General features: G+C 36.3%; 1 protein-coding gene and 1 non-coding gene across 2 annotated transcripts in view; both read right to left on the bottom strand.

Moving 5' to 3' along the window:
- Positions 1-13,677, bottom strand: part of LOC145694665 (uncharacterized) — a 92,246-nt gene that overhangs the window by 65,082 nt on the left and 13,487 nt on the right. The gene's annotated exons all lie outside the window — the stretch shown is intronic.
- On the bottom strand, positions 3,923-3,996 carry TRNAR-CCG (transfer RNA arginine (anticodon CCG)). The gene has a single exon. It is a non-coding gene; the product is annotated as a tRNA-Arg (tRNA).

The following is a 13,677-nucleotide window of genomic DNA, read 5'->3' as shown; positions in this document are numbered from 1 at the left end:
TTAATGTGTTTCTATGTATGTGTTTATATATAGCTAATGGAACGGGACGAACAACTTGTAAGATGAGGTGGTACATGTATACAGGATGGAGATCTTAAAAAGAAGAAGGAAAAGGGGAAGGAGAAGGAAGGAAATAGAAGACAGAGCAATGCCGTTTTTAGTTTGTCTTGTTTCTACTTTCTCTTGTCTGGTTCACCAACCACCTGACTGTCTGGCTGAAGAAGCGCTTTGGCCGGCCATTTAAAAAGGTTCCGACAAATCTATATGTATGTTGCGTATACATTGTGAACACTTTACTTACATACGCTCTCTTGTCCCTCTTGCCAGTCTGCATCTTTCACTTACCTAAACTTTTTTTTGGTTTAATTGCAATTAAAGAGAGAAAATTTGCACTGATTTCCTTAACACGATTGCTATGCTTCATAAAAGCAAAGAGAGCTTCTTCGTGACTATTGTTTAACATTTCTGCTGTCGGTGTAATTTTCAGTAGGATGAATTTTTGGGATTTCGTAATTTCGTAATTTTGGGAGTACGTTGTTCGTATCCAAAATTAAACTGTGGTCCGCGTCTCATATAAATTGGTGCTTGAAAAATGAAAAAAATTCAGAACAATGCAGCGAAGACTCCTGAGGGTGTTTTCCCGTTTGGCCTATTCCCGTTTCGCCCACAGACCTTCCAGCAACTTCTGTCATTATCTCAATCTCATCTTATCTGTAAGTAAGACGGGTAGATATTCCCGTTTTGCCTACACTCACTGGACGAGGGATACTTAATGTTTGAGGTGGGAACGCAATATAAAAATAATGAAAATATTAATATGTCAACTAAATGCAATCATGCCATTTTCAATCAAGTTAAATCTATGGAAATTAATCATTCTAGGGAATAATAGATTAAACCAATTAACTTGAATTTTACAGAAAAGAAAATTTCAGAATTAACACTGCATAGCAATCCTTTTATTGTCTAACATTTTCATTCTAATTCATAAATGCTGTAGTAAGTTTTGTTTCTCTATAGTGTTTCTAAGTTTCTATGCTTAAATTTCTCAACTTTATTTATTTAATTTTTTTTTTTTTTTTTTTTTTTTTTTTTTAGGTTACGATTAAGGTAAATTGAGTGTGTTAGGCCCCATAATATATTTAAACGAGATTCAGCAACGTTCAAATCCCATCGTTGTCTACTATAACCATATTCACTTAGAACGTTATGCTTTGACTGAAGACTTATCCCGGCCCATCAACTCTATAAAACTAATTCCTTCATTATGAGAAATTTGGTATGAAAATTAATAATTTAGGTAAAATAAGTTTAAAAAAATTCAGAATGGGAAGTTAATTAGCTTCCATTCGAGGTATTCCGCCCTTTACTCCAGAACCGCGTTAAATATTATCAAAGTAAAACAACTATATCTCTTCATTCAGAGAAACTCATGCTCAATTTATTCACACAGGAAGAACGAGGGAGACAACTGACTCTGTTCACTTCACCTCTGCTACCTTTGGTTCGATACTCGTCCACCACCTTGGAAATAAATCAAGCACTCAAAATTGAATTTAATAGCCAGCATTCATGCTATCCTGAACCTTCTCCCTGGGCCTCAATTTTACTCTACTTACAATATTACAAGTATTTCTGCACTCAGACAGAAAAACTACAGTTACTTCCACCCACCACTAAGGCTGAAAAATTTTCCTTGTATTAAGAAATTTTCCTAGCAGGGCAGTTGGAGGGCATAATTTCTCATATCTCAGAATTACGGGAGTACCGACCAGCCTTGTAAACTTCGAAAAACTGATTTTGAATAGCTAGTCATCGCCTTTTTAAATTGTTCTGTGAGCCCATAGAGCAATTGAATGTATATCGTTATTGAAATGATGGCCTCTGGAACTACTAGTGGCACGGCATGTATTTGGCTAGAATCACAGTCAATCACTTCAGAGCTGTTGTTGACGCTAAAAAATACACTTATTCATAAATCTTTATTAAAAAAAGTATTTCAGACACTAAATATCCCTCGTCGAGTGAGTGTAGGCAAACGGAAATAGCCGTTTGGCTTACACCTAAGTTGAGATTGAGATAATGATATATATTGCTGGAAGGTCCATAGGCGAAACGGGAATGAACCTTCCTGAGGAACCCGGAACATCGGTATATATATATATATATATATATATATATATATATATATATATATATATATATATATATATATATATATATATATATAAAATTGTAACTTTTTTATCAATGTAATCATCCTCACGAGCTGCCACTGAAACATAGTAAGTTAATAATATAGATTTGGTTAAGAATTTAATGCGTCTTAAATACTTACACCAAGCAATGGTTATACAATTATACTTTGTAACAAAATCCGATAAACCCCCCTTCTTTTTTAAAAAAGTTCAGAGCAGGAACTTTGCAGGGAGATCCGGACTCTCCGAAATCCCAATTATTCTGTAAATTTTGTCTAATCTTAAGGTTAATTTTTCAACTTTTAGTTTATCCTGATATTGAATTTGGGCTCCTGTCGGAAATAAAGTCATGGGGATGTCTCTGGTTCTGTTTTAAATCAGCGATGTAATGTGTACGACTGGATAGACGCAAAATTTTTGAAAACAATCGAGCATACACCTACCAAAAGTTCTTCCAGTTCAGATACTTTTTATGTTACTCCCAACATGGTTATAAACGATCCTTATTAGACAGAATTTCATTTGAAGTATGTTGATTTCTATTACAGCTAGTTAATATATATATATATATATATATATATATATATATATATATATATATATATATATATATATATATATATATATATATATATATATATATATATTTGTGTTTTTAACGCCGTGTGTCATAATGCAATTTGGGAAGTTTTCAGGATAGCAAAAATAAAGTTTAACAATCTATGTAGAGGATATTCGAAATGAAGATCTGTGTTGTTTTTATTCGTTTACAAAATCCAATGATTCTCTGCATATATGGTATTGCTTTTATACCTTCTCTGTTCTCAAAATTACGAACGTTAATTGAAGTGGATGGGGAAAGTCAATGGTAACCAAAATTGATTTTATTGTTGGTTACCGTTGTATTCTCCTATGCCCTTCAATTAAGAGATTGGTTGTTTTCATTTTGCAATACTGTAATACCAATCAGTATTGTTGACTGCTTTTCTACATACATATATTTACTTAATGATCGGAGATGCACCCTCACTGAAGAAAAGAACATCGAAATGTTAAAATGTTATGTTTTAACAGTTTCCGGACTTGCGAATTTCATTGAAACGTTAAACGCTATCTGTTCTTTGCACATTTAAAACCTGTACCTCTTTTTCAAAATTTTGAACTTTTTTTGAAACAAAATTTGCATTTTTTTCAAATCAAAATTTTGTACCAAAATTCCGTAGCTCTAGTTATAATTACACATAGTGCATGAAAATCAGGTTACGCTTTTCACCTTTTGTTCTTAACGGACATTTCCACTGATTTCATTATTATTTTGCTATAAAATACTTGAGCTAGCTGATTACGGATAACATTTTCTTTCCTTCATGCATTGATTAGGGTCACGGGCGCCCGAAAAAAAAATTTCTAGGGACGGGGGCTCAAATCCCTGGTTGATATATTACGTTTGATATATTTTTATTTGTATTAAGATGGGATGGGATTTAGATTTCTGGGCTTTCGGCATCTAAGGCCATTTAGCCCTTCACGTTTTGAAGGATGACGTCCCTCGGCGACCACACAATCCGGGGTAAGGGAAGGAAGAAAGGATTGGGGAAGGAAGGAAGCGGCCTGGGACCTAGAAGTTATTTGAAGGCATTTGCCTGGTGTGAATGAGGAAAACCCAGGAAAATCTCATTCAGGGTGGCTGGCCTGAAAAAGCGTTTTACACTTTTTCGACCGAGTGCCCCCACCGGGAATCGAACCCGGGACCGCTCGCACCGGAGGCGAGAGCGTTAGCGACTACGCCACGCGGGGCCACTATTTGTATTAAGAAAATCTTAAGAAATTTAATACATTTTCGAGAGCTAGAGGGGGGCTCGGGCTCCACCCTGCCCTCCCCTTCGGGCGCCCATGTTTAGGGTCTATAACTAGTCGAAACATGCGATTGAGTCTGTGCTACTCGTATGTTTAAAACATGACTGCCATGGTTGTACGTCATTTGTGGGTGCTGGGAAAACTGTCTGCGCCACTCAGTAAGGAAACCACTTACAAAAAGATATGATCCATATTTTGTAAGTGTTAACACCTTGCTAGTGAAACGAAAAATAAAAAAAGTAACAGAACTTGAGGTTTATTTGAAAAGTAAATTGCTTATCTATTCGTTTATAATCAATTATTTAAATATACTCATATATCTAAGGGCAAAGTTATAGTGTACTAATTTGCAGGTTTATACAATACAGTATCCACCATATACAGATGGTGATCAGAAAAATGGAAACACCTGTAGTTGGCAACATGTCAGATGTATGGGTTGGCAGTGGTGTCGTGGCGCCCGCAGCGCCGGACCACTGGTTGTGGTGTGTTAGGTCGGTCTCCATATTACGTCAGGCGCAGTGGGACAGCAGTGTCCAGTGGCTGCAGCAGACGGAGGTAGTGTAAAATGGGAGACCTCTCAGATTTTCAAAGAGGTAAAGTTGTTTGTGCGTGGTTATGTGGAGTGAGTGTGACGGCAGTGGCTACTGTGTTAGGTGTGTCGCGTGGGACAGTGTCGAAGGTGATGACGGCCTACACAACACACGGGAAAACCACATCGGGGAAGCGGAACAGTGGGCGGAAGAAAATCATGAGTGACAGGTCACGCCGGGTATTAAAGCGCATTGTCACGCAGAACCGTCGTGCCACTGCGGAGCAAGTGACGGAGGAACTCAATCAGCACCTCCCCCACCCTGTTTCGACAATCACAGTCCGCCGCGAATTACATAGCATGAACTTACGGGGTCGTGTTGTACGGGCCAAACCGCTCATCAGTGACCATAACGCTTTCGCACGCTGCAAATGGTGCCGCAACCATGCAACTTGGACCGTTGAGGACTGGAAACGTGTGATATGGTCGGATGAGTCATCCTTCACCCTATTCCCAACCACGGGCGGTGTTTATGTGTGGAGAACGCCCAAAGAAGCTTATGATCTGCAGTGTCTCTGCCCAACTGTGTAACATGGCGACGGCTCTGTGATGCTGTGGGCCGCCATATCATGGTTTTCATTGGGTCCTGTGGTCACACTTAGGGGACGTATCACTGCCAACGATTATGTCGCAATTTTAGGAGACCACTTGCATCCTATGGTCCGGATGTTGTTCCCGGACAATGACGCCATCTTCCAGGATGATAATGCACCCATCCACACAGCTGGCGTTGTTGCAGCGTGGTTTGAGGAACATCGGGATGAAGTTCAACACCTCTCCTGGCCCGCCCAATCCCCAGATCTAAACATAATTGAACATCTGTGGTCCGTCTTGGAAACACGACTCCGGTGACGATTTCCACCTCCATCCTCTCTCACAGAACTGGCCGATGCCCTGCACGAAGAATGGTATAAAATTCCACTTGCTACCATTCACGACCTCTATGCCTCCATCCCACGTCGCATCAAGGCTGTTCTGAAGGCGAAAGGTGGCCCGACACCATATTAATCTGGTAAGTTGCAATTTCGTTCAGGTGTTTCCATTTTTCTGATCACCATCTGTATATATACTGAAGTATTACTCAATAATACAGTCAATGTATTGAATTAACTAACCCATTTAAATATGTAATTAGTGTTATTTTCCATAACAGCACAACATAATCAGTGCTTATGAACACACATACCCATTCAAGTTTTGCAGCTCCTTTAAAAGCTGTATTGTAAGCGACACGTGTAAGCGTTTGATAATAATTATATTTAGCACCTTTAAGTAAATGGACATTGTTTGAAGCCTGAGTTAATACACTAATTAATGTCTTCATACTTGGGTCACCAACCGACCTTACAAAGCGAAATCTTATTCATACTTAAGAAAAAAAAATCAACGATAGAAAAGTGTGTTGTTTTGATTCGATAAGGAATGCCTTTAGAGGAGAGCTCGAGGAACTTTTATCTAGGACAAGACCTTTCCCCAAGTAAAAACAATCTTAAGTTCTCAACTGAATTCAATGCTAGAACGCACAAACTTAAGATGATAACCATGTTCATAAGCTTTCTGGAAATTCTCCAGTATAATAATCGAACTACTTTACACATTAACAATATTTTCACCTCCGGTTTCTTTAGTCACTGGAATATTTGCAAATCATTTATATTACTCCATGAATTGTATATATTTGATAGAATTTGGTAAGTACTGGTCCATGTAAAAATTTAGAAATCGACTGAAGTGTTTTGAATACATAAGTTAACATTTAAATCAATAAATTAAGAGATATAGCACAGTAAAATATCAAACAAGTTCCAATTGGCTGATTATTATTAAATGAAATGAAATAAAATTTCTAGTTTCAAGTCCCACGTTAATACACTGTAGAGTAAGAGAAACGAATGATTAACGAAAATGAATGATTATAAAATAATTGGTGGAATGATCATGTTGGAGCACATGCCAGAACCACCAGAAGACCCACGAGCATGAAGTTCTCCATCATAAACTCACCTGTCCTGCGGTAGAACCAGTGACCCCTGGCACTAGAAGTGAACGCTCCGCCACTGATCCGCCGTGTGGCCTGATTACTGAATAAGTACGTGAGTTTGTGATATATAATGACGAGTAATATAAATAATATTTGGTTCCAGTGAGTGAAAAAAATCAATCTACACTAACAAAGGGAAACCAATCTACACAATCGAAACTTAAAGAAATGGTTAAACTCTTCAAGCATTTGCTTTTCTGACTTTTTTCCTTGTAGACCTCAGAAAAGATACAAAACGAAATACTTTCACAATCTAACTTTTCTAAGCATACTACCATACACCAAACATTACTCACACTTAGAGCTGACGAGAGAAAAATTATAAGTGAGTTCGTAATCTCAGAACACTGTTTCGTGTGAAGTTGTTGAAAAGAAAAAAAGTTGAAGTTTGAAAGTAACAACACACATAATAAATAATGAGGATCTGCTAATATTCCTCTTGTTCAGGCTTAAAAATCATAGGACACAATCAGGACTGGATTAACTCATCTGGAGGCCCAGGGCTAGAAAAAAAATATGTGGCCCCTGCTGACTTCACCTAATACATTTCTATGAAAGTACAGAAGGAAAGTTAAGGGCATATGTTTAATATTTTGATCATATTTTATTTTATGATGATGATTGTATCTTCATGATTCTTTTTAGATAGCCAGTTGATATTTTGATCAGAGTTGAGGCCCCTATCCACCTGAGCTATAGCCCCCCTAAGCCCCTCCTTTAATCCGGCCCTGGACACAATCATGGGACGTTAAACTGAAAGATTTCATTTCATTTCATTTAAGAAATTACAAAGCCTCTCATCCTGGGTTAAATCACTGAGTGCCTCTCCTAGAGTATCCCTCTTGAGAAGGGATAAGATCACAGGTTAAAAGATAATTCATTCATTACAGCATTTTATTGTTAATGTAAATAGCAATGAAAATATCCAGTTTAGTATTTAAATATATAGATGTGTCCAGTAGAAAGTGATAGCGGAAAGGCGTGATGAAGACGTAATCTCACAACAAAATATGTACTTATATCTTTTAACATTTTCTATTGAGTTTTTCAATAAAATGATCAGTTGCTTCGTCTGTCTAATATTATTACCAATCAGTTTAATACACAATTTCCATCTTGTCTAGTGCTCTTCGACCTGGAAAAGGCATTCGATAAGGTATGGCATGAAGCTCTCATATATAAACTTATCCGTCTGACACTTCCCATATCATATATCAGGTTTATCTATAATTTTCTTCACAACCGTATTGCTTATGTTGCTCTTAATGACACTCTCTCGCACCCGATATTTATTCTCTCTGGAGTACCACAAGGGTCTGCCTTATCACCTTTGCTGTATCTTCTATATGTAGCAGATATGCCACCATTGCCGCCAAACACACATATCTTTCAGTATGCAGACGACACTGCATTTCTTACATTAGGCCGGGCTATTCACCGTATAAGTACTGAAATTAATGCAGCAATTCAAACTTTTCTCACCTGGTGTACGAAGTGACGTCTGAAACTCAACCCAGATAAAACACAAGCAATAGTCTTTCTCCCGCCAAAACGCAGATCACGGGTACATCGAAATCCTTCACTTCTGAATATCCAAGTAGATAACATGCGGGTTCATCCAGCTAAACATGTAACGTATCTGGGAATTATTTTTGACCACCATCTCACTTGGCGCCCTCACCTTCAGAATGTAATACAGAAAGCATATAACAGGATTAACCCTTTAAAACGCCTCACGGGTAATACTTGGGGACCACGAGCAAATACCATTCTTAATACCTACAAAGTATTCTTACGACCAGTCCTGACCTACGGATTCACTGCATGGATAGCCGCACTCCAACGTCATTATGAAAAACTGAAAATACTAGAACGACATGCCATACGAATAGCCTACAGAATAAAACTTCCAAGTCCTACTCAAGATCTTTACGACATTATGCCTTTTCCACATCTTCTGTTCCATCTTGAAGCTTTACGGACGAAGTATATTACTAACCGATTCGAGTCCCGGCATCCGTTACTCCTCACCACAATGCAAGCAGACATCCCGTTCAATCCACCTCGCCAATTACAGGATACACCTTTGTCGCTACTTTTTGCACTTTACCGCTATACCCTATCTCCTGATCATCCGGATTTAGACGCAGTTGCAGCTTTTTCATCATCCGTCGTTCCTCATTACATAGCCCCTTCATCCTCTGCACAATAACAACCTCATGTCTTACCAGGGCACCGTTGGTCTTCATCACGTCCAAAGTTGGACAGAACATAACATTCATCTGGTACACTATCACGTCTGTGTTGTGTTGAGACAGTGCACTTCATGTTCCTCTTTTCATTTACTTCTTCTACTTTTCTTTTTTACCATGATCAAATAAAATAGAACCTGAATAAAATGATGATTAACTCCCCGTGTAACCAAATTGCACTTAGACCATCTATTGTACTTGTATTAGCAACACCAATACGTATTGTAACCTATGCCAAAGAGAGGGCGTAACCCTCTAATGGCTGGGAGTAGGAACTTATTTTATAAGGATAAAACAATTAGATAAATAAAGATTTCAATATTACCCTATTCCCGTAACAAAAAAAAAAAAAAAATCAATAAAGGTAAGAATAAGTATGCACTTACTTCGTTGTCTGATAAACAAGGTGGATCAATATTTACGGAAAACAGTTTGCAAGTTAAAAAAGATTATTAGAAACATATTTTTAAAGTGTTGTAATTAGTTTAGCATGAGAAATTGGACACTTTTGCCCCTCAGGATGGAATTTTTATAAACTTTCAGGTTGGCATCACTGACAGACTTTCTCATTCTTAAACGAACTCGTGTTCACTAGTCTCAATGAGGTTCATGCTCGTAGAGCTTGGGCTCGCTATCGTCGGTAAACACTATAGCCGGATATCACACCCATTGACTTCACTACGCTCACCGTTCCCGTTCCCCAAGGGTTGGAGCTTGGGCTCGTTATCATTGACGATCGCATTCACTTGTACTCACGCTATCTAATAATTGGAAGTTGCGTTCACTCGGACTCTGGTTCGCCATCTACTTATAGGCTATAGCACTCATGTTTACATATGTTCACGCGATCAATTATTGAGCTCGAGATCAATTGAGCTCATGAGCTGGGCTCGCAAGTTTGGACATATGAAACAAAGTACATTACTCTTTGTAAATTCTTTTTATGATCTGATCATTAAGTCAAAACAAAGTTATCATATACTCCCTACCCCTCCGCAATGTAACATTTCAATTTCCGGAAATTATAGAGCATTATATCCGGGATTTTAGTGTACAACACATTCAAGTTCAGAGCTGGATCTAGAAGGTAAGAATTGAAGGGGGGAGACAGCCAGAACCCAGACTATGATAGGTATGTCATGAGCTTACTGTAAACTTCAAAAAATATTTGTAAATAGCAGCTTAAATTATTTTTGTCACTCAAAAACTGGGGGACTAAACCCTCCGGCCTCGGTCTAGATTCACCACTGTTCGAGCTCCGCCTCATTTTCCGAAAGTTACACTTTCCTTTGATTGAAAAGTATAAGAGTTGAGTAATTTTGTAGATTTTTCACGATTCACATTTGTTCACTTGTCATATATCTTAAACACCAAATAGGCGTTCTTCGGGCCAAAGGTCCTTGTAACAACTTCGAGAAAAATGCAAAAGAAAATGTATAATTCTTTCAACTTGCAATGTTTCAGAGTTAGCTGAAACACCCGTTCCTCTCACAATAATTTTGTGAAAAGTATTTAAACCCTCAAAAAGGATATGCCTTTCACTGAAATTGCAGTGATAGTGATCCTTCTCTCCTCTTTCCCAGTGTCAGTTCGAGACACATAAACTTATTATTATTTAATAACTCGATAAATCCTTACACAATTATTCTAATTCTTTACTCAATTATTGCCATTTTTTTTACAACACCTTCCGCTTGAATTCTTATTCACAAACTCCCAACCATTAACATTATTACTTTCTTTATTAATAATCTTGTAGTTGCGTATTTAAAGAAGAATCGCAATTACAGTCAGTCATAATTGCATGACATTAAAATCGCTGAAAATAAAGTTTAAATGTGTCTAAAAAAGGATGGAAACAGGTTGTTATGCAATTGAAATAAAAGAAAAGGAAAATTAATCCATTGTCGTTTAATTTTACCCCCATATGTCAGAATTCAAATGTTTTTGCTGGAGACGTTTTCTTTCTCTAGGGAACCCTCTCGGAATAACTAATATATGATAAGAGCCTAAGCTATGTCAAGATCCATTCATGTATCAAAAAATCATCAAAATCAGAATGGAAGTTGTCCACCGAACATCATTACATTCATTTGTATTTATACATATACCCAGGTTGGATAGAAAGTAGTGGCAACATTGTTCTAATTTTAGAAGGTTGATCCGTTACTGAAAATGCATTTCTTATGTAAACTCGTAAAATTAATCGATTTTTTTTGTATCGGTAACTGATGTCCAGTTTGAAAACATTCTAAAAGCTGGAACATCAAGAGTATCACTGAACATTGAGATACCAGTCCACAACGTGAAGGGTTAAGTTTCCCACTAAAATGATAATTAAATTAGATTTTTTGTGCTGAAGTAATTATTTTGGTTACCCTTAGAATAGTGCTCGTATTCCTGCAATATTTGTATACGATAAACGAATTTCTCCATTGAATATGGTTATTCAATTGTTGTAATACACTGTCTCGCCAGCAAATCCTCTGTCATTGGCCTATCCCCTGTTCTAACTTCCATATTGCCTACTATTCATTATAGTTCCAACTTGCACTATATACATAACCTATATTATATGCACTATATTAAGGATAATGTTCCTTTCCTTTTCAGGTTTCAAAAACATCTGAAAATTAGTTCAAGAGTTATGGAAGAAGAAAGAAGATTGTTCCATAGTTTTCCTTCAGTTGTGGTTAAGTATAAAAGGAGGGTAATGCTTTTTACGTGTTGGTTTGTACCTCTCTTTATCCGCACGTAGAACCCAAGTGGCTTGGTAAAAGTATGATCAATGATGTATAGAAAGTGATGCTGAAAGTGATCTGAGAAGTGACACGTAAAATGAAATATAAAGGACGCTAGACGTTATATTGTTAAAACGAAACTCAAATGTCAGTTTAATATTTGTGGTAGGGTATGAAACGAAAGAGCTCCATCGCAATGATTCCAAAAATATGGACTCTACAATAGTTTTCTTGCAAACAAAAGAAATTAATCAATGATTTCATTTAAAAAAAATCATAAAACATTTCTTGAATGTGGTCAAGGAATGACTATAGGTTTTACAAAGTTTTCTCTATTTTTATATAATACAATTAATCAGCTTCCAACAAATAAATCCCTGGGTTTAGTTTATCACTTATTTTCAGATATAAGTTTATATAAGTGCCTAATGTAAGATTTATTAAGTGCGTAGAATAAGTACACAACGTAAGACTTATTATTGTCTTAAGTATATAATGTAAGATTTGTTCAATTAAGTACATAATATAAGATTTATTGAGTTAAATACATAATATAAAATTTATTGAGTTAAGTACATAATATGTGGTTTATTGAGTTAAGCACATAATGTAAGATTTATTGTGTCAAGTACATAAGATTTATTGAGTTAAATACATAAGATTTATTGAGTTAAGTACATAATGTAAGATTGAGTTAAGTACATAATGTAAGATTTATTGAGTTAAGTACATGATGTAAGACTTATTAAGTTAAGCATATAATGTAATATTTATTGAGTTAAGTACATGAGATTTCTTCAGTTATATGCGTAATGTAAAGTAAATTCAGTACATAATGTAAAATTTATTGAAATAAGAATTTTGAGTTATTGTTTTAGAGTTTTGCTTCCTTGTCAAAACCAAGGTTATGAAGGGCACTGCATTCGGAACCCGAGTACACATACTACAATACAATAACAATCTCACAGTATAGTTCGTTTCCTTTCACTTTATTTCTTCTCCAAGAGTGCTGGATTAAGTATTTAAGAGGCCCCATCACGGAGAAATTAAAATACCGCTAATTTTACAGTAATTGTGTGATATCTTCAAATAGATAAAAGATAATCGAAATGTGGAACAAGAGCACCCTAGACAGTATTATTTTTACATGAGATACCATTATCACGACTCATTTATATGCTTTCGATTCCCGGCCATTTAGAAAATCGGAATTTATTTTCGCGTTTCTAAATGGCTGCAAATGGAAAGCTACTAGGAGACTTATGATAACGGTACCTCGTGTAAAATAATATTTTCTAGGGTGCTCTTGTTCCACATGTCGATTATCTTTTTATCTATTTGAAGATATCACATAATTACTGTAAAATTAGCGGTATTTTAATTTTGCGGAGATTAGGCCTCTTAATGTAAAATTTATTGTGTTAAGTACGTAATAAAAGATCCAGAAATATATTTCTTCCTTTTTTCTTTTTTTTAAAAAGGAAAAATCCATATACCGATAAATACTATTAAGTTTTACGTATGGACGTAGTAAGTGTGTGTGTATATCTTATGAGTTTATGATTATTAATGATGTTTCGTCAACATTTTATTTTGGACAATTCGAACAGCAAAGGAAACCAGGTTGACATATAGAAAAGATACGTACGCATTATTTACGGAGTAATTTATTCTTTTGATAGCGGATGTGGAAAGCTAATGTTTTATTATACAATAGTGAAAGACAGACAACAAAACATGTAGTCATTGTGGCCGTAAACGTCTCAAGACTGAGATTGTTAAAGGAACGTGAAAGGGAAGGAAGAGTCTTTGTTGACAAAGTCATATTAAGAAGAGGAGAAGTCATGTCCAGTAGGTGGTAGTTAATTTAAAAAGGCACACAATAAAAGAGGATGACTATGAAATATCAAATTATGAAAAAAAGCTAGTAAAATCCTCGGCCTGGATGACGGAAGAAAAAGGGAATTTTAATGCTAAATATCTAATCATGACTATG

This window comes from Thermobia domestica, chromosome 1 (genome assembly GCF_964235325.1).
Source record: "Thermobia domestica chromosome 1, izTheDome1.hap1.1, whole genome shotgun sequence".
NCBI lineage: Eukaryota > Metazoa > Arthropoda > Insecta > Zygentoma > Lepismatidae > Thermobia > Thermobia domestica.
Note: the sequence above shows the minus strand (reverse complement) of the source record. Positions and strands in the feature narration are given on the sequence as shown.